Here is a 22,177-nt window from a genome sequence, read left to right as displayed (position 1 = left end):
TGCCCTAGTCTGTCCTTGGAGACTTGACTACCCCTGCTTCCCCTTGGTGGCCACTGACTTCCTGCATTTTGCTCAGCACAGGGAAGATTCAATTATAAATCACTAACTGCACATTAAAGATGCCACAGCTGTTTCTTTAGCAGTCACATGACTCTACTCTCCGGAACCATCAGTGGCAAGAGGTAATGGTTAAAGATGGAGATGAAGGCTTAGCAGCTGAGAAAAGGTCAATATTTGCATGATTAGTAACAGCCCTGTTTACTCTGCTTAGGATGCATATTTTGGAAAAAAAGAGTTGTGTCAAACATTTGATCTTGGCCAGTTCAAGTCTGAATTTGAAATGTGAACCATGATCCAAGATTATGCCAATTTCCTCAAGTGTACTGATAGAGAGGGACGGAGAAAAATCAAAGGGCAATGGCCTCATAGAAGTTTGCCAGCAATATGCCTGCTGAGTTGCTTCTCACCATTAGGTGCAACACTTCACATTTTCTTAATGTCTCAAACGTAATAGAGAGAGGACACGCAACATTTGGTCATATTGTTGATCTGTGACAATTATCTGTGATATTAGAAGTTTTACTTCCCTCTGTTGTCAGACAATATCCTCATCGTTGCTATTTTAACAATTTAAGGCAATAAGCAGTAAAAATGATTTACAAGTTCTGCATTAGGTCTCAGAAATTACTTGCAAAATCTCTGTATACACAACACAAATTCCAGGTGGAAGAACATCTGTATTCATGTCCAATCCATGTCTACTGAAATAGCTTGCATCACTACCCATTTAGACTTCATCGTAGAAAGAAAAAAAAACACCCAAGAGGCGCTTGGACTTTGATGTGAGTTCATACAAAGTAGTAAGAAGACAAAAACATTTGGAGAGCTCACTAGCTCAGGTTAGGCTGCTCACAATAGACAGAGTTATCTTCCTGTGGGCACCCAGAAAGTTATCAGGAAAAAATATTCACAAATGGAAGAAGCACCAGACCAAAGGATAAAATCCAAAATCGTTTATTGGTTTACTCCAAAAAACAGCCAGCATGTTTTAGGGATAAGAACCCCCCCCCCCCTTCATCAGGGCTTCAGATAAAAGAAAACATTTGTTTGGACTCTCCTGCATGACTCTATGTAGGTGAAGCCAATTGCTGGATTAGGAGAGTTACTGGTCAGCAGTATCTGTATGAGCAATCAAGAGAAGACAATGTAACCATGTACACAGTGTTCTAGACAGAAGTCAAACCCAGGACCCAAAGAGCTAACCACTCACTGAGTTGTCTTGTATGGAACAATAAGCAGTATTGCTAAAGCTGCGTACTCTATGTCAACGCTTATGTTTGCCACCCTAGATGATCATGGGCTAAGATCAATGGGCTAGCCATATACCTCTATGGTTGGGAATCAGCAAATTGGCAATACTGTAGAGATGCTGGTTTTTAGAAATGTTGAAACACTGCCCAGCCCTGCACACAGCAAAATATTAATGAGTAGGGTATTTCTGATCAGAGGTCAGACTTTTAATATATTATTTTCAGATGCGGGAAAATACAGAAGGGCTGAGCCCTACAGTAAAGCTATCCTTTAAAGCATGGATGTTCTATCCTAGCACTAAAACAGCTATAAAAACAGAGAAAATATGTTATGATAGTTGATGATAATGATTAAGGCAGGATTATCTATGATTTGCATTTATGTTTTATTTTTCTACATATCTGTATGCAATCTGTCTTCTCCCTTTTAAACTATTTTTAAATTAAAACATATTTTTCAATGTAATCTATTGCTTTAGGCTTATACAGTATTAAATTATTAAAGATAAGGGAACCCCAGGTGTCCAGAGGACTTTTTTCTTGCCAGTGGCTCATTTTATATTGACCTCGGGACCATGAAAATTGCTAATGATGTATTTTATACCTGTAATTATATTTCACAAGTCCAACGAGTGACAGAAAAGTATACAGTTGTGACTAGGAAAGGGATGGTCCCCCTGTCAGACTGGCAGCCGTTCATTAAGCTATTCTCAAATGTCTTTAATATAATAATTACATTAATTCGCTGCAGTGGAAAAGTTGACAGTGACACCTGATAAGAAGAATGGACCTAGAATAGACATTCAAACATTGTTCCCTAAATAAAAAAAAAATCTCATATTAAACCCTATTTTTTATATTTAACCTCTTTTTAGATGCCAAGGCACAGAGGGTGCCTTGACCCATAAGAGTTAGTGCTCACCAGTACTTAGCAAAATGTATTTTTTTTGTGCTCCGTTCTAGCTAAATGAAAATTGCCCGCAGCATCTTTTGATTCTTTGATGTAGCATTTTGCTTCTCACATGTGTTAGATATCCTTCTACATCCACTGTCTATATTATACTTTACTGCTAAATTCTCTTTCACATTGTGTGTCACAGGCTGTGTTTCCACGCTCTTGTCGGAAGTGTTCAATACTTCCAAGCACAGGGGGGATTCCAGGTACCCGGAATGTTTCCTTTGAGCTGAAATATTTGTTAAATGTTCAGGAAAGCCAAAAGATTTGCCATTTCTTGCAGAATACAAACACACTGTGTATTATATTTATTGCTAGGAATGTTGAGAATAATGAGATGTTCTAAAGTATTGTACTGTCATACAGGAGCTATATATTTAACACATAAGAAATTGCCCACCAAAAATTCTGCATTTATGCCTCTGTTAAAATCTGAGATAAAAATTACTCTTTTGCTAAAATGAATCTTCCAAAAAAAAAAAAAAATGTATCTGCAAAAAAGATGCAAACTAAATAGTCACCACCCCTCCTGCCCAAGTAGGCCTATTGGGGCTTTTTAGGTACTTACATTTACTCAAATCTCCAAGAGACAACAATATATTTTTTTTTTACATTTTAAAATATGCACAAATCTGTACATCTTTAAAATAAAGTAATACAGAAAAAAACTGAAAATACAATAAATACTTTTCCTCCTTATGAAGACTACCCCATTAACCCAGTAGCCCCTTACTGTGTACGGAACATGTATCAATTAGTCCAGGGGCATTACTTCATTTAAATATTCACAGCAGTCTCCTTTCTCAATGCGTTTCACATATCAAGATTTGTCAGGAGAGCAAGAAGAGGAGAATTGACTATATGTTGGTCATTCGTTCATATAATTGCCTGTGTATAAACCTCAGGAGGTGCCTTCCAACCCCCATATATTCACACGCAGGGAACAGGAGAGGAGAAAGAACCATCTGGGATACCTGAGTTGATGTCAAGAATGGTGTATTTAAAGAAATCTTTAACCCAATTTTTACATGTCCTTCTACTAGGTTTGAGCTCTGGCTATGTCTCCCAAGAGGGATGATGAGACATTGCCAGAGCTAAAACATATTTGTAATTCTCCTCTCCTTGCTCTCTATATTTTTTTTTATGATTTTATTTTAAAGACATACTAATTTATGCATTTTTTAAGTTATAAACAAATATTGGTATATCTTATCTCTTGTAATCTTGTGTAAATTAAAGCCCATGAAAAATCCCTATAGGCCCACTAGGCATTTGCACTGAAATACTGGATACAAGAGGTGTGGAGATTTTTAATTCCTTTTGGCAGCACTGTAAAAGTAAGATTTCCATTAGCTGTTATATCACAATTGTGTCCTGTAGTGATTTAGGGCTGTGGGAAGAACCAGAGAGCACAACTGGGAACCAGGAGATCAGCACTCCTGGAACTGTCAGTTTCTGAACAAACTTCATGTGGCTTGTTTTTATTTTAACCACTTCAGCCCCAGCCCCCTGCTATAAAAATGCACTGATTACTGTATAAATGTCACTGGCAGGAAAGAAGTTAACACTAGGGGGCGATCAAGGGGTTAACTGTGTTCCCTAGGTGTGTTATAACTGTAGGGGGATGGTACTGACTAGGGGAAGAGAGAGATTAGAGAGAGAGAGAGACGTAGTATAAACACATGATCTGTCTCTACTCCCCTGAAAAAAACAGAATTTGTGTGTTTACACACACACACATCCCTGTTCTCGTTCTGTAATGAGCAATCGCGGGTGCCCGGTGGTCATCGTGCCCGCCGGGCACTCACATCGGCACCGGGGATGCGCTTTGGGCGCGCACGCACCGCCGGAGGCGTCTTAAAGAGTACAGCTACGATGTCTCGTGCAGGGGAGCCAACCTGCCGCAGTATAACTGCGGCGGCTGGTCCGGAAGCGGTTAATAAAGCAGTGATTTTTGGTACAATTTATTTTTTTAAATTGTGAGAACATTTTTTTTAAAATGTTAAATTGAACATATTAAAAAATTACAATTCCAGTCTTCTTCAGATGTAACAAACAACACTATCATGTGTGGTCAGAGTGTTATACATCTGTACCAAAATCATTCATAACAAGTTTTTACCTCTCCATATCCAGTGACAGTGGGATTGATTTATTAACACTGTAGAGTGTGAAATCTGGTGCAGCTCTGCATAGAAACCAATCAGCTCCTAGGTTGTATTGTCAAAGCTTACCTGAACAAGCTGAAGTTCGAAGTTGATTGGTTACCATGCACAGCTGCACCAGATTTAGCTCTCTCCAGTTATAGTAAACCAACCCCAGTTTTCTGCTATAGTTTTAATGAACAAGAAGTCAGCTATGCACTTGAAAAAACAAAAAAAAAAAGCATCCAACTATACCACTTTTATTTTAAAGCCTAACCTCAGCCATTTTTTTAGGCCCCCTTCACACTACTTCATTACATCGAGGTGTATTATCATACTCACTTCTGATAATCTCCATTGACTTTTCCATGCTCACCTGTGAATAAAGTAGCATTTTAATTACATTTAAATTCCCTCCAGAGTGATCCAGTAATAATTACAATATTTTTATTATAACAAAGGCACATAGGGTTGAATTTAATATTTATTAAGAAAATGAATTTAGTAAGACGAAATGGCTACAAAATGAAAAAGTGTATATAGTCAGTAAGAATAACTTGAAACAGTAGCCAAAAGGTGTCACCAGGCCCTGCAAGGCCTATTTATGCAGTTTTTTTTATGATGTGTTTCCATTACCACCCATGGAGAGGATATCATAAATTAACTGCAGCTGATGCAAATGGGTAAAAAACATAACCAAAGGGTCAGCGCGCCGTTACAGCAACATATTCTAAAAGGCACAAACACATGACAGCATGTATCTGCTCCCTGTTTTGAAGAGAAAGCTTTAGATGTGAGGAAAGGCATCATCTGCCGAAAGACTTGTTAAATATGACTTTCTATTTCCTCACATCACTGCACAGCCAGCCTACACTACAATTCTGCAGCAATTTCTCGCACCGAAAAAAAAAAAAAAGATTCATAGTCACCAGTCACTTTATTTTACCTTTTATGAGCTGAACTGTAACCTCAGAAGACTTTGATGTTGATTCTCTTTCAGATGCGCTGTTTTCGTATTGATATTTTAGCGGCAGCAGCTTTAACCTCTCCCTGAATGAGCAATGTAGAAGAAAATGTCCTACAGTGCAAAACCAATTCTGGTTTAGGCTGACCATTGTCTGTGTTTAGAGGGATTTCATTTACTGTTTTAGTTATGCAGTTTGAAGAATGTAGGAAAAAAAAAAAAATCAGAAGTGAAGGATTTTATTGTTTTGTCAAAACTAGCACACCAATCTATTTTGGTATTTCTGCAGAATTGTACAATTTAAGAGTATAGACAGTTTATAGTAGATGCAATCACCATGCGATGCTATAAAAACTTCTATGCTGTCTTCCAAAGTTCACTTCGATGCATTGAGTTTGCCTTCTTTTTTTTTGTACATGAAAACCTTGTGTATAATAGTATATTTTTATTTATTTATTTATTTATTTATTTATTTATTTATTTCAGGTACTTATATAGCACTGTCAATTTATGCAGCGCTTTACATATACATTGTACATTCACATCAGTCCCTACCCTCAAGGAGCTTACAATCTAAGGTCCCTAACTCGTATTCATACATACTAGGGACAATTTAGACAGGATCCAACTAACCTACCAGCATGTCTTTGGAGTGTGGGAGGAAACTGGAGTTCCCGGAGGAAACAAATAGTATATGTACACGTATGTGTGTCTATATGCATAGAGTGATAAACCAATCATTTTGAAAATGTGAACTTTTAAAAAAAAACTATTTATTCAAATTGGGTTTACAAGCATTACTTAGATTAAAATAAGCGTGTTTGTATGAAACATGTGAAAACAGCAGAAGGCAATCAAGTTCTGTATTACAAAAGCAATGCTTATACATTATAATTGATGCAAAGAAAAGAATACGATGGAGATCATTAGTCACTTTCTTTTTGTGTATTTCATTTAATTTTCTGTATAGTTCCTTTGGGGAATTGTGCATGTTGGACAAAGGGATATAGGACTGAGCACAGAGGAAATTAGAGGCTGGTTACAAGAGATCGAGTAATTCTGAGGGTCAGGTTGTTAAGGTGAAGTAGTGAGTATTCCATAATTTTTTGATTCTCCTGGATGTATACATGTGGATTTCACCAGTTTGCACAGAATCCTTTGATTTATGAATCCTGATTTTAATTCTCATAAATTTATGCAGATCAGAGAAAGCTACTTTAATGGGTTGCTGTAGGTAATGCAGTTTATTGTGGCCATCATTTTGGTGGCAAATATGTTTTTCTTTTTGTTTTCAACTGGCCACATTGATAATATAATTTGACCTATCAGATGTAACCCCCATTATTCTATGTGCAACATCTACATCAGAGAGTTTATATGTTGATATATAGTTGCTATACATTAGGGGTCCCCATTGGCAAAGGTCAATATTAATTCTTTTTCTTCCCCTTTTCCCATATAGGGTTTCCTTAGGTTATGGTCCTATGAATTTTCAGACTGACACATCCCTTTTATAGGACAAGTGCATGATTTCATTTAATGGTCTTAATAGTCAGGTTGGCATGCTTTATCTCTCTTATTACCATATTACATTTGTACACCTTATTGGCTATTTCTGTTCTCCCCCTAGTACTGCTCTCTGTTTGCTCCACACCCCAGGGAATCCCAGGTTTGGCGCCTCTTGTCTAGGTGGGTTTATTGGTGCACAGGTAGCAAAACAATATTTATTGTTTATATGGTATGATATTTGTTTTTTTTCTCTTGGTGTAAAATATTATATGGTTTGATTGCAAATTCTATTTTGTGCTAACAATTTTTTTTTTTTAATTGCAAAATGTTTGATCCTCCTATTTCCCCGTGAAACACGTTGAGATTTTGGCTCTTTTGAACATCTTAACTTTGAATAGCAAGGGGCTATATTATATCTGGGGGGGTATGTTCCTGCTGATATAAATCTATGCAGGACATATTTTTGCAAACACTTGTATTTTTAACTTTTTGTAACAATAAATTCATATTTGTTTAAGTAAACTGTAGATTTTGTGTGACACCTTTAAAGTTAATTTTCAAAACTCTTCCTACTTGGTGGCAAATAGGTCTTCTTTCTCAAAGTTGGCTGTAGGAAGCAAATGTGGGAAAATGTGGGTGTACATGCTTTATGAATGAGGCAAATGTTCTACAGCAAATGTGTCAGCAACTTGTTAAACCTTAAGGGTCTCTTCACACCTATGTGTTGCAGTATGCACATGACATGCATTTTGCGTTCACAATCATTTTCAATGAAATGATAATGAAGCGGACCTGCATTGCAGCCTTTACAGAATGCATGTTAATATACAGCATCTGTACAGGTACCTAAACATCAAGACAAAATGTCGTTTTTTTTTTTAAAAAAAGAGTAACTCTTTTATTACATTCTTTATTACTTCTTTAAACATAAAATATAGACACAAAGCTAACACTTTTCCAGAGCAATGGTTAAGCACTACTTAAAGGGTAACACTTTTGTGAAAAAATATAGCAAATTAAAATATATACAGTATACAACATATCCAGTTGCTACACAATTCTGGTTTAATTTTATTTAAAAATCTGCAGCTGCTGTAATTTTTTGCAAAATTAAATGCAATATGGCATCCTGGAGGTATTCTATACATAGCTGGTATACAGAACCTCCCCAGAAATGTTGTTTCCTTCTTCTGTGATTGGCTCACTGATTTTTTTTTCAGAATTCTGCACTAAGATACAAGTAAACATTTTGGCATATAGGAACAATATTTTTGATGTGATACTCGCTTAGGGTTAATAAATCCCTGAAAACCCTTCTCTTCAGAGAAGCCTACCCTACCCACACCTAACAACAACTGTTTTTTCATTTTCTCCATCAGCTCACCCCCCACAGTTATAACCTGTTGTTTCCATTTGACCCTCCCTTCTAGATTGTAAGCTCTAACGAGCAGGGCCCTCTGATCCCTCCTGTATTGATTTGTATTGTAACTGTACTGTCTGCCCTCATGTTGTAAAGCGCTGCGCAAACTGTTGGAGCTATATAAATCCTTTATTATAATAATAATAATAAAGGGATGCTGACCTTGCAACTTTCCTCATTAGACTGTTGAAATTGCATCAGTTGATTAGAATGAATACAGAAAATCCCATTCAGGTATCAGTATTCCAAGGGCATAGTGGAACATACAGCTTTTCCTTAAGAACAAAAACATGTAGGACTGCTACAAAGTTTGTTAAAATCCTTGCAGTCTACATAGATCATACAGAGGGCATTGTTTTTTTCTCAACACAAGTGGAGTTACTTTTGAACAACCAGCTACTAGCAATGAACACTTAGGTTAGGATTATGCAATTTGAAGCACAGTTGGGAATATATAACAAATGGCACAGTTTGCCGAGAGCGGTGGTCAGGAGTATGACTGGGGTATACACTGTGTCCCTTTCTGTTTGTTGTCAAAGTATCTCCCCCTTAACCTGGTTGTTGGTGGTAAAGTGTCCCTTAAATTAAAAGTATATAGTTAGGCAAGCGATTCTTTATATCGGTGGTCAGTGTAGTTCAGACTTATCTCGGTGGACAGTGTAGTGCTTTCCAAAGTTGGTGACAGTGCAGTACCCCCTTATGTTGGTGGACAGTGTAGTGTCCCAATATGTCAGTGGACAGTATAGCACCCCTTATGTTGGGTGGACAATGTAGTGCCCCATTGTGTTGAGAGACAGTGTAATTCCCCCTTATGTCGGTGGACAGTGTAGTACTTTCCAAAATTGGTGACAGTGTAGTACCCACTTACGTTGGTGGACAGTGTAGTGCAACATTATGTTGGTGGACAGTTAGTGTCCCATTATGTTGGTTGACAGTATAGTGCCCCCTTATGTTGGTAGACAGTTAGTGCCCCATTATGTTGGTGGAGAGTATAGTACCTCCTTATGTTGGAAGACAGTGTAATGCCCCATTACATTAATGGACAGCTCGGTGCCCCTTACATTGGTGGACAGCAGTATTGATTTTAATGCTTTAATGTGCATTTTACTGGGGTTCGTTTGATGTGCTTTACATGTTCTTGCCAGAGAAAAAAAAAATCTTTATTTGCTGGTCAGATGGCATACTGCGTTAATATACAATAAAATGCATTATGTGTGCTATGCTACTTATCATGAATATCTATGGGCCCCAAAATGCACATTTTGACTGCTTGTTCCATAATGCTTTGTGCAGAGATATAAAAAGATCTGATTGATCTGTATGACAATTCTATATTTTCTGCAGTTTTCCCTGTGGCAGCTGACTGCATTATACATCTGGCTACCATTTACATGTGTGACGCGGGCTGAGGTTCCTGTAGTGCTCAGTGACAGACTAACATTCAGAAAAAAATATAATGAATATCTATTACAGTCAATACCTTTTCACCTTCCATTATACACTTTTATATAGCAAAACTCTTCATTTCTTAATTCTCCCTGCAACTAACAGGGTTTCTCACTGTACCGGTGTAGTAATATCCAGACATTTGTAAAACGCTCGGCAAACACAGGAGAATAGATCTGACAATCAAATATATATTTTTAGGTGTGGATTCAGAATAAGGAAAATCACACTTGGAGAAATAGTTGTCTCTACATATAAAGGAAATCATTTTACCACACTACCGCAGAAAAGCACTTTCCCACTGTTCACTTTCTCCATTGTTGCAGCTTTTTGCATTCATTTTGATAGCTAACAGACCAACAAGCAATTCTGATGTTCAATGCATTCTATTGGCATCGTGTTTATGTATAGTGTGCATGCATTAGATAGGAAGTAATGAAATTAATAAACAAAAATACAATGATTTTGGCAGTGATTATCGATTTAGGAGCATTCATAGTGTAATTGGGTAAGATTGATTTGGAGGCCGAATACCACCCATAATTTTTATAGCATGGGGGTCAGACGAGCAGCTGCAGAAAGAGCTCAGCTAATTATGAGAATTCACTGCTCGTTAATAGAATCCCTCTCTAGAAGCAGCAGCTGTGTGTTTGCTCACGCAGATTATTAATTTCAGCCTTGCCTCAGCTGTGAGTGCGTGCTGCGTGGAAGGCCATCCTCTGATGGAAGTGTCACTTATCATCACCCAATCACTGCCCACATGCCAAAAAAATACAGAGAAGAAAAAAGAAAAAAAAAAAGAAAACTACTCTCAAATCACAGGTGTATGAAGATTTTTGCATCTATTTCGTAATTCAACCTCTCAGTCCTTAACAATTAAATAGCAATTTTGGAAGTCATTAATTTGTAGGCAACCTTGTGAGACTTAATTCGTACCTGTCAGAAGCAATGGACAGCAGCTAATATGAAGGTAATTGCAACAGAAGTCTACATTCCTATTTGATAGAGGGCTTTCACCCAGAGACTTTGGAGATCGTGTTGTCAGAACATATGCACTTATTTTACTGGCGACTTCCAATTAACTCTTAACAGCTGAATAATGCAGGATTTTTGATAATAAAGTTGCAGTAGAAGCATTTGGAAATGGTAGAGGGATCAAAGAGATCCAAAGATCCTTCTCTAAAACACAGTGGACTATAGAGATAGAGGAGGCCTTATCACACAAGAAAACTAGACACGGTCATGTTGAATATAGTTTCGGACAACTATGGAATATCCTTGTACGCCCCTGATACACTTAGCACTTATAAAGCCTCTCACATTCACGGAAAAACAGAGTCGTCCTTGATTTCTGAACTGGGTCAACTTCCTGGCCTTCTAGAGAAGGCTATCATCCTTCCCCCCCTAGCACGTGCCCCATCTTTTTTCTTTTCTCTTCCTCCATCTCTCCTCTCTTATTCTTTCGCTATTCTTTCTTTACTTCTTATCCCTTACCATCTATCTTGCCTTCCTTATTGCTTTACAGCCTCTCTTAATACACCTCCCCACTCCCCTACCTCTAGACCACTGATTCTTCCATACTATTCTAGTTTGCTTTTCTCACACTGAAATGTTGTATATAACCTGTCCCTCAGCCTCACCAAATTCACTTGTTAATATTTAACTATGAAATTGTCAGACAGAATACACAATTAAAAAGTGGCCCCTTCCCCACCCTGAAATGACAGCAAAATGCTTAGTATTGATCAACATGAAGCTATTCTTATTGTCTTTTATCTGCGCTTATCAATGTTTCTTTTCAGGCCCGGACAGGGACAAAAAAAATAGGCCCCAGCATTATAGACTAAGCAGACCATTTTTTTTTTAAACCAAATTACAAATAATGGCTACTACCAGTTTCTTATCATTGTTTAGATATATATATCTAAGATATATCTTCTGCTCTATAAATGCATGCAAAAATACAAAAAAGGCGTCCACTGCCCACCTATAACTGGCCATTGAGGCAAGCAGCATTGGAAAGCAACATATGGTATAAACAAGGCCCAGGATAAATCCAAGGAAAGATCCAAGCTTACTCACTGACCAGTTTTTTTTTAATTAACCTGTGAGATGTTTCACGCTATGGGAGCCCCCTTCTTTCTGTTTTGTCTTCCCCATAATTTGCTGTGACCTGTGTAAAGGAAGTCTGACCATAAAACGGTGATTGGTGATAGCTCCATTTCAGAGCCCAATTCAGGCAAACATTCGTCCCTAAACCGGAGAACAGGGACACACACAGGGGGTTATTTACTAAAGGCAAATCCACTTTGCACTACAAGTGCAAAGTGCACTTGAAATTGCACTTGGAAGTGCAGCCGGTGTAGATCTGAGGGGGACATGCAAGGAATAAAAAACAGCATTTTAGCTTGCACATGATTGGATAATAAAATCAGCAGAGCTTCCCCTCATTTCAGATCTACCCCTCAGATTTACAGCGACTGCACTTCCAAGTGCAATTTCAGTGCAATTTCATGTGCACTTTGCACTTGTAGTGCAAAGTGGATTTGCCTTTCGTAAATAACCCCCACAGTGTTCCTGTGCGATCCACAGCCGGTTCCAGTGTGAACCGAGCCTTACACAGCAGTGGAGCACTTAATGCACTTATAAATAGAGACATTTTTTATAAATTGAACATTTTGCTACATTTTCTTCATACGTTTGCTGTTTCTTTTCATCATTAACTTTTTTAGCACTTTAATGATATTGCATAATACGATTGTTTGTATTGCACTTTGATACGCACTAGCACTTTCATATATTTCATATATTTTTGCACAGATGTTTTCATACATGTGATATTATATATAGACATATGTTTTGATTAGTCACCATTTAAGATTGTAGTTTTTTAGGTTATTGTGCAGATTAGCGCTACTCTTATCACTATATTTTCTGTATACATCGCGGCTCGATGCCGGGGGGGGGGGGGGATGTACGTCCTTCCAGGCTCCTCCTCATCTTATCTCATAGGGCTCATCAGAGACAAGGAGGAGCCCAGGGGAAGCTTCCCCGGCTCTGTTTGACTAGCATGACAGGTGGTAAGGGATGATGCTTGTTCTGGCGATTAAAGCAGGGCAGCGGTTGGCTGCCTCCCTCCACATTACACCTGTTGTACCCAAGGCACATGCCCTATCTGCCCACCCCTTGTTCTGGAACATGCAGTCAGTGGCCCCAGCCCAGCGGACATATGCCTGGTGTGCCCTATGGTCAGCCTGGGCCTGTTTCTATTGCATTGTGTGATGAAAGATGTCAAGAACTTCTCATGTGAGTAAAGATTGCCATTCTTTCTGTTTTTGTACCATCTATTCGTGACTCAATAAAATCTTTTTTCAGGGAAAAAAAGGATTTAGAAGGGGCTTATTCTCAATGTAAGGATAATGTGTGGAGCCATGCAAATCATTCCTGTGCGTTCTAGTGGCCAACTCTGCCTGTCACACAGGCTTCCAATCAAGACCACAAGTGGCCTTTTCTACATATAATATGCATCCATGATCCATTATTGTCATCATCAGGAAACCCACCTTCAGAAATGTCATGTAACTGTCATTGAAATTCATGTAGACAGGAAGTGGCTGCAAACGGGTCTGCAAGAAACCAGCAGCATTTTAATGTAATCAAGTAGGAATATTAAATAGAATCAAGGATTTTATATGAAAAACTAAACAGAATTTGATACATAGTGATTTAGCAAACAAAGTGTAATGTAGTTGCTTAAAGAAGACAAATTTGTATATTTGAGTAGTTTCGTATGCTTTTACTTAATTTTGACCTTACCTTAAATTATTGCTACCCAAGCCCTGCTACATAGAAATCATTCTATGCTAACCTGATTAGAGTCAACAAACCTAATAAGCCTTTATTCCAATCAGATCGTTGACTTTATGTGTTAGTCTGTATCAAAGCTATAAACCATTGATTCTGGATGTTCAGTTGACAATCAGCATAAGCAAATGACTTTCATGGCTATGTCCACTACTTTTGGATTTGTGAATTAAACATATTGGGACTTACACATGGAAAGAATGATAATAAATGAATTTTTTTGTTGTCAATAATAAATCAGCTTCCAAGTGCCATTCCTGCAATGCACAATCAAGGACTACAATTGGTTGTTAGCACACTTTTCCTACATAAAGCCTCTTTTTGTTTTAGGGCGATGATTTTTTTAGGTCCTGACTGATTAAAGTAATTTACTGGGAAGATTCTATGGCATTTCATATTCAGTAACCTACATATTGTGATCCATAAGTGACATTGTTAGGCACAAGCCCCTGGCCCTTCTGGCAAGTGCCCCAGGTCTTTATGGAGTGGGTTAATTAGTGCAGTGAATAAAGGCAGCGGATTAATGATATAATTGGCACCACTGATTAACTAATTGACTTGTGAATCAATTGATTGGGACAAGGTGTTAATTAATCAATTGCAACAGTGGATTAATTGGGGCGATAAATGCATAAGTTATTTGAAGAGGCACTAAATAAATTCATTGGGGCAGTAAGATAATTCTCTGGGGCGCATTGTGCCAGCGGATTTTTTGACTTCTTAAATGGGGCAGTGAGTTCATCATTAGTTAACTGATTTGGACAGTATACTAAATAGAGCCATGTTTGTAGCAAGCAATGCACTTATTTACATTGAGTTGTGTGTGCATTCATTTATTAGAGCAGCGCCTTTATAAAATGATTTTAGTAGTGTTTTTAACTAAGTTAATTCATAATATAATCAGAGCAGTGTATAACAGCACCAAACTGAGTAAGATGATGTAGAAGAAGATTGACTGGAAGAATGTATGAACCTGGGACTACTTATTCTACAAGGGCTAACAAGCTCAATTTATTTGTGCACTATTGTATAAAATTTGTATTGTTTCATGTAGGTCTCCAGATGGTACGAAATAAGTGTGTGTGATATAGGAGGAGACAATAAAAGTCAAGCAAATGAAGCAGTGAATCTAACTTCTGGTCTAGATTAAAATAATCACTTCCAATTTTAAACCTCACAATTAAAATCACATGTAAGCTTTAAAAAGTAATTTTCAATCTTTTTAGATATGCAGCTGTCATTAAAATAATACCTGCCGATCCTGCCATGAAGGTCCATCCTCTTGTAGGGCAAGTCCTGTCCCCCAATTGGGCCCTTGCATTGCTACCCTGTCACATGAGAACCCTGGTGGAGAATACAAGCATCCGAATCCACACATTGCAACAGGCGTGGACCTCCATTGTTACTATTGGGAAACCGGTCCACAGCAATGACTTTGGAGCTTAGACACCCTTAGATACGCTGGGGGAGATTTATTAAAACAGGTGCATACAGAATCTAGTGCAACTGTACATGGTAACCAATCAGCTTCTGAAGTCAGCTTGTTCAATTAAGCTTTGACAATAAAACCTGGAAGCTGATTAGTTACCCTGCACAGTTGCACCAGATTCCATGTGCATCCGTTTTAGTAATTCTCCCCCACTGTGACCAAAAGTGGGTGGTAGAGATCAGTAGCACTGAGATGGAAAAAAAAGTAGAAAGATTAGAAAATGGTATTTTATACAATTTCTCTTTTCATCTTTGCGTTATTTTTGATGAGGAATCTTCTACCAATTAGGATACTTTCCTTAATAAGTGTAACATTACTAGTTAATCTAATGTTTATTTCTTAACAATGGATATACCTGTTACAGTGTGAGCCCTGTTGGGGTAATGGATAGTTTACATTACATTACATTATTGCTCTTTATTGAAACTACCATGACAATTACCACCATTATTGTCTTGGAATGTTTGTTATCACCTTATTGTTTGTTTATGAAAACTTTCAATAAAAAATTATTGTTAAAAAAAAAAAAGTTTTTTAATGAAAAAAGGCAATTTTTTTGATACACCCTTCCATAAGCAAACTAATTGTCATCAGGTTAGGTTTAAGATCTACATTAACCACTTGAAGACCATGCCTTTTTCTGACATCTGTTGCTTACAAGTTAAAATCAGTATTGTTTGCTAGAAAATTGCTTAGAATCCCCAAAAATGTAATATATATATATATATATATATATATATTTAGCAGAGAACATAGAAAATAAAATAGCAGAGTCATTGCAATATTTTATGTCATACTGTATTTGCGCAGCGGTCTTTCGTGTCTTCTTATCTCATGTGAAAGATGATGTTATGTTGAGTAAATAGATACCTAACATGTCATGCTTTAAAATTGCGCACTCTCAGAGGAGGTCTTGCGGTCCTGTGCTAGAATTATGAATGATTGCTCTCACGCTTTTTTTTATTTTTTTATTTATTTACACTGTCCCTTTAAAAAAATAAAAAATTATCACTTTTCTTGCTGTCACAAGGAATGTAAACATCCCTTGTAATAGTAATAAGCAGTGACAGATGGAGGGATCTGTGTTCTATAAGACCCCAAACCCCTTCTCTGCACTTGAAAGTATTCAAAACGCCAAGATCAGCGTTTTTGAATACTGGTGCCGTTGGTTCCCGAGTAAACCAGAAGTGATGTCATGATGCCGCTTCCGGGTTACCATAGCCGAGGCCCGATTAAACCTGATTCCGGCTTTGTTCGGGTCTCCGGCTAGCCGGCGGATGTGCCCAGTGGGACAAGAGAGCCCGGGCGAGCGGCGGAAGGTGGTGGGAAGGGGGGACATCCCCTCCCGCTACTTGTAATAACAATCAAATGGCTGCTTAGCCACATCGGTTGTTATAAAAAGAGACCCGACCGTTGGCTCTAAAAAATGCTATCAGGATGATGCCCGCAGCTGCAGGTATCACTCCGGTACAAGCACTTGAAGCCCAATGACGTACAGGTACGCTATTTGGTGGCAAGTGGTTTCAACAGGACACTTGTTGATATATGATATATAGATTGCATTGGTGGTACATTGCAGATATAGTCCAAAGGGATGCTGTGTAAAAAAAAAATAAAGACATGCTTTTTTGGTCCCCATGAAATGACATTCAACACAGTTGTTTACTGCCAGTGATACTTTTTATTTGCACTAACTGTTAAATTTCAGGACAAGCTATTAGAGCCTACCCCCTTCGTTTAAGCTCCAACAATACTGATATATAGTACAACGATTTTGAAAAAAATGTTAAAAAGACAAACCTGCAAGACAACAATGTCTGAGGAAGAAAAAAAAAATACCCAAACAGTGAGTTCGGAAACCGAGGTTCACATTCTGTACGTGCAAAATCAATACATTTATAATGTTTTTTTATTGATAGCGTTTTTTCTGTGCACTAGCAGAACATTGTTACAGCAGAATGAGGTATATGTTATCATTACTGCAGAGCAGAACATCTGTCAGGCACAATATCCCTTGGGTGGTGGAATGCAAAGTGACGCTGGCTTCACAGGTGTAAAGGGCTTATTATTCAGGTATGTCAAGAAGTGCTTCAGGAATTCCCTACAGATCTCAAAAGGGAATTAAAATCATAGGAACTCAGTGCAAAAAAATCAAGTTATGTAAAACTTCTAGTACTTGTGTGTAATGACTTATAAGAAACACATTTTACTTAATTTGTGTATCTTATCTTCAAATATATATATATATAGGGTATATATATATATATATATATATATATATATATATATATATATATATATATATATATATATATATATATATATATATATATACCCTAGCCACAGCTCCATGGACACACAGAGCAGTGGCTCGGGTGCCCCCATAGCAAGCTGCTTGCTGTGTGGGCACTCGGCAGGAGGGAGGGGCCGGGAGCTCTGACACGGGACCTGAGAAGAGGAGGATCGGGGCTGCTTTGTGCAAAACCACTGCACAGAAAAGGTAAATATGACATGTTTGGTATTTTTAAACAAAAAAAACAAGACTTTAATATCACTTTAACTTAAAAAAGTCCCTTCTGCCTCCTCCAAATCTTCAAATGTATTTTCTTTTGCTGCTGTGATCTGACTTCCTGTTAGAGGTTGGCCATGCTTGTTCTCTATGGTCCCGCTGTATGTAGGAACATAGCCACAGGAGCGGTGCTACCACTAGGCAAACTAGGCAACCGCCTAGGGTGCACTGCTGCCTAGGGCCGGCCACTGGTGTTCCTATTCTCTTCCCTCTGCAGCAAGCAACTAAGTCTCAGCATCAGCAGGCAGCCACTGCTCCGTTCGCACATAGTGTCAGAGGCGGCAGAGGACTGTGTCTGTGTTCTGACTCCCGAATGAATGGAAGCAAGCAAGCATTCATTGATGGGCACTGGTAGGCTGCATTGATGGGCGCTGGTAAGCTGCATTGATGGGCACTGGTAGGCTGCATTGATTGGCGCTGGTAGGCTGCATTGATTGGTGCTGGTAGGCTGCATTGATTGGTGCTGGTAGGCTGCATTGATTGGCGCTGGTAGGCTGCATTGATGGGCACTGGTAGGCTGCATTGATTGGTGCTGGTAGGCTGCATTGATTGGCGCTGGTAGGCTGCATTGATGGGCACTGGTAGGCTGCATTGATGGGCACTGCTAGGCTGCATTGATGGGCACTGGTAGGCTGCATTGATTGGCGCTGGTAGGCTGCATTGATGGGCACTGGTAGGCTGCATTGATTGGTGCTGGTGGGCTGCATTGATTGGCGCTGGTAGGCTGCATTGACGGGCACTGGTAGGCTGCATTGATTGGCGCTGGTAGGCTGCATTGATGGGCGCTGGTAGGCTGCATTGATGGGCGCTGGTAGGCTGCATTGATTGGTGCTGGTAGGCTGCATTGATTGGCACTGGTAGGCTGCATTGATTGGCACTGGCAGGCTGCATTGATTGGCGCTGGTAGGTTGCATTGATTGGCCTGGTAGGCTGCATTGATGGGCGCTGGTAGGCTGCATTGATGGGCGCTGGTGAGGCTGCATTTGATGGGTGCTGGTGAGGCTGCATTTGATGGGTGCTTCATTAAAAAGGTGGGGTTTACATGGGCAGGGCAAAGGGGGTGGGGTCAGGCATGGAGCCGGGGGGGGCGGCAAAATGAGGTCTTGCCTAGGATGTCAAAAATCCTTGCACCAGCCCTGCATAGCCACTATAGAGTTCTTCTAAATTACTGCTTCAATACCTGCATAAACTGTTAAGGAAGTTAACAGAAGCTCCATAAATAGTAAGTCACAACACCTTTAATGAATAAATTACCCACTCACATGTCAAACCACAGCAGTGTGTATCCATCTGAGCGATCCTTGAGTGTCTCTCACTTCCCCCTCCTGTGGCCAGCAGTCAAGGAAGAATCCGAAGGGACACCACTATTGTGCATTATATCCTAGACAAAAAAAAAATTCTCAGTATACAAGTGTTTATATATACTTTTGCACAGATTACATGTTGATCTGTGCTTTTGGTTTACTGTTTGGTTCAGCCTCTATCTGATAAACATGGCGGCAACTACATGCCTCTATACTTAAAATTCTGAATATTTATGATCTGCTTTGGGTAATTGTGTGATTGTCAGCCTAGGATTTGTGTTCTTTTTTCTGACTGGGAGCATACAGCCTGAAAGTGAGAGCAGACTGATAACTCAACAGTGTACTTCTGCTCCTTCATTGTCCAATCAGCAGACAAGAGTTGTAGCCTTGGAGACTTCATGCACCATTTGCAATGATGAATTCCATTGTTATGTGTCAGGGAGGGGTACCAGAACCATAAGATTGACTGAATCATTTACAAGTGAGTTGGTAGGTAAATAGCTTATTTATGTGTACAATATAAGAATATTGCACTGTTTAAAAAAACACACTTTGCTTATAGAAACACCATGAAAAATGTCATTTATAAGTTTTTCATGATATACCTTTTAGTATTAACATACACATATAAGTAACCCTAATATCATCATAAAATTACTTAATACCAAATGTAGTGAAAAAAAATAAAAAAATAAAATGATATAAAATTGAAGACTCCTTAGAGTCAAATAATAACAGTAAAGTCCACTTCACAGACACATATCAATCGATGCAATGTGTGAAATTCCATCCATAGAATTAAAATGCGTGTCAAACAGCCATCACCAGATACCTTCGTGTGCAATGCCTGCTCACCTTTTTTTTTTATAAACCGTTGCAGGTTATAATTCGCCTTTTAATAAAGTAATGATCTGATGTGGCTCCAATCCTGTCAAGATCCTCTTATGCTGGAAAAGCTCCATTGGAGAATGGGTACTCCCGATATAAAAGAATAGCCATATAACGTTGTATGTCTTTAAACACTTCAGCCCCAGAAGGATTTACGCCCTTCCTGACCAGAGCATTTTTTGCGATACGGCACTGCGTCGCTTTAGCTGACAATTGCGCTGTGGTGCGACGTTTTACAAAATTGACATTCTTTTTTTCCCACAAGTAGAGCTTTCTTTTGGTGGTATTTGATCACCTCTGCGGTTTTTATTTTTTGCGCTATAAACAAAAAAAGAGCGACAATTTTGAAAAAAAAAAAGCAATATTTTTTACTTTTTGCTATAATAAATATCCCCAAAAATATATAAAAATTTGTTCCACAGTTTAGGCCGATATGTATTCTTCTACATTTTTTGGTAAAAAAAATTGCAATAAGTTTTATATTGATTGGTTTGCACAAAAGTTATAGCGTCTACAAAATAGGGGATAGATTTATGGCATTCTTCTTCTTCTTTTTTTCATTAGTAATGGCAGCGATCTGCGATTTTTTTCAGGACTGCGACATTTTGGCGGACACATTGGACACTTTTGACACTATTTTGGGACCATTGTCATTTATACAACGATCAGAGCTACAAATAGACACTAATTACTGTATAAATGACACTGGCAGGGAAGGGGTTAAACACTAGGAGGCGATCAAGTGGTTAAGTGTGTCCTAGGGAGTGTTTCTAACTGTGGGGGGGGTGGGCTCACTACAACATGACAGAGATCACAGCTTCCAATGACAGGGAGAATAGATGCATGTCATGTTGCTAGGCAGAACAGGAAAATGCCTTATTTACATCTCCCTGTTCTGCCTCTCCTCACCGCAATTGCGTGCCACCAGCGAACATCAAGTTCACGGGACCTGCGGGCACGATCCTGCGGCGCGCGCAGGCGATAAGTGGTAAATTCAAAGGGACGTACAGGTACGCCCATTTGCCTGCCTGTGCCATTCTGCCGACGTATATGTGTGCGGCTGTCGGCAAGTGGTTAAAACTGATATTGTTTAATAGGATTAAAACACTTACATCTAGGCTACTTGCCACATAGCAGGAAATAGTAATGCAATAGAAGTCCTTGGTATGGTAAATCGCCTACTCACAGCAATACTTTTGTGTCCCAGAGACACCAGAAGTGACCGCACCGGCTGACGTGTTTTGTCGCTTGTCATGTGACGTTCCCAGGGTCAGCTTATTTATGTGTATTATAAAGATATGTCAAGCTTAAGCTCTGTATCTGGCTTTCTACCTCCTTTATTTTTAATAGTAGCCCACTATAAGTAATATCAATAACATGGAGGCAGCTTTAGGTCACCAAGTTAATGTCTAAATCCAGGCAAACCACTAATTACCTAGATAAAATATATATGTGCAGTATACCTGCCAAAGAATTTGTATTCCTGTCTTTTCAGTTCTGTAATTTCTACAGCTCTGCTACATTGCACAACCCTGTCTAGCGGAGGAGAATACCTGCTTTTTCTCTCCTGCAGGTATGTAATGCTTACAGGCTGTGTCCCTCCCATAGTCTATGAATAAATAGTAAAGGAGAAGTAGCTCACAATAAGCCAACCTCTTTGTCAGTCTTCTCTCTCTCACTGGGAATACATTGTACACATTTAATGTATTGCAAAAGGCTGATACCAAGTAAAATTCAGGTACGCACATTGCGTGCATTAAAAAAAAAAATACATTTATTAATGTATTATTGGATCAGACCTGAATTAATTTGTGTCTTTCTTCCTGGAGTTTTAAATGCATTTTAATGGACTCCACATTCTTATTTCTATAACTACGGATCTGGGATGACCCGGTCACTTTTACCAGCATTGAATTAACCATTCATTTCTTAACAAGTATAGATTTTACACAATAACCCCTTTTAACAACAATAACCCCTTTCACTGTAGAATCTTTATAATGTACCCTACATAGACTTCCTACAATAGAAATAATTTTGCATAATTAATGTCACCCGATAAAGCAAAAAAAATATATTATGAAAAGATGTAAGGTAGGTTCAGACAGCAGTCATATCCAACGTACATTTACTTTTCACCAGTGCAGGCAATTATCTACTCAGCCTGTACCCATTATCATTATTTTCCTTTTTGATCAGTAAGTATTTAAAGCCATTAGAAAATAATCCAAACTACGGAGTTTGCTGAATAAATTTTAATGTGTGTTGCTGGCTTTTTTATTTTTATGTTTATTAATGTGACATAAATTGTTCCT

Source organism: Aquarana catesbeiana, linkage group LG05 (assembly GCF_042186555.1).
Source record: "Aquarana catesbeiana isolate 2022-GZ linkage group LG05, ASM4218655v1, whole genome shotgun sequence".
NCBI classification, from domain to species: domain Eukaryota; kingdom Metazoa; phylum Chordata; class Amphibia; order Anura; family Ranidae; genus Aquarana; species Aquarana catesbeiana.
This window is presented reverse-complemented; position numbering follows the sequence as displayed.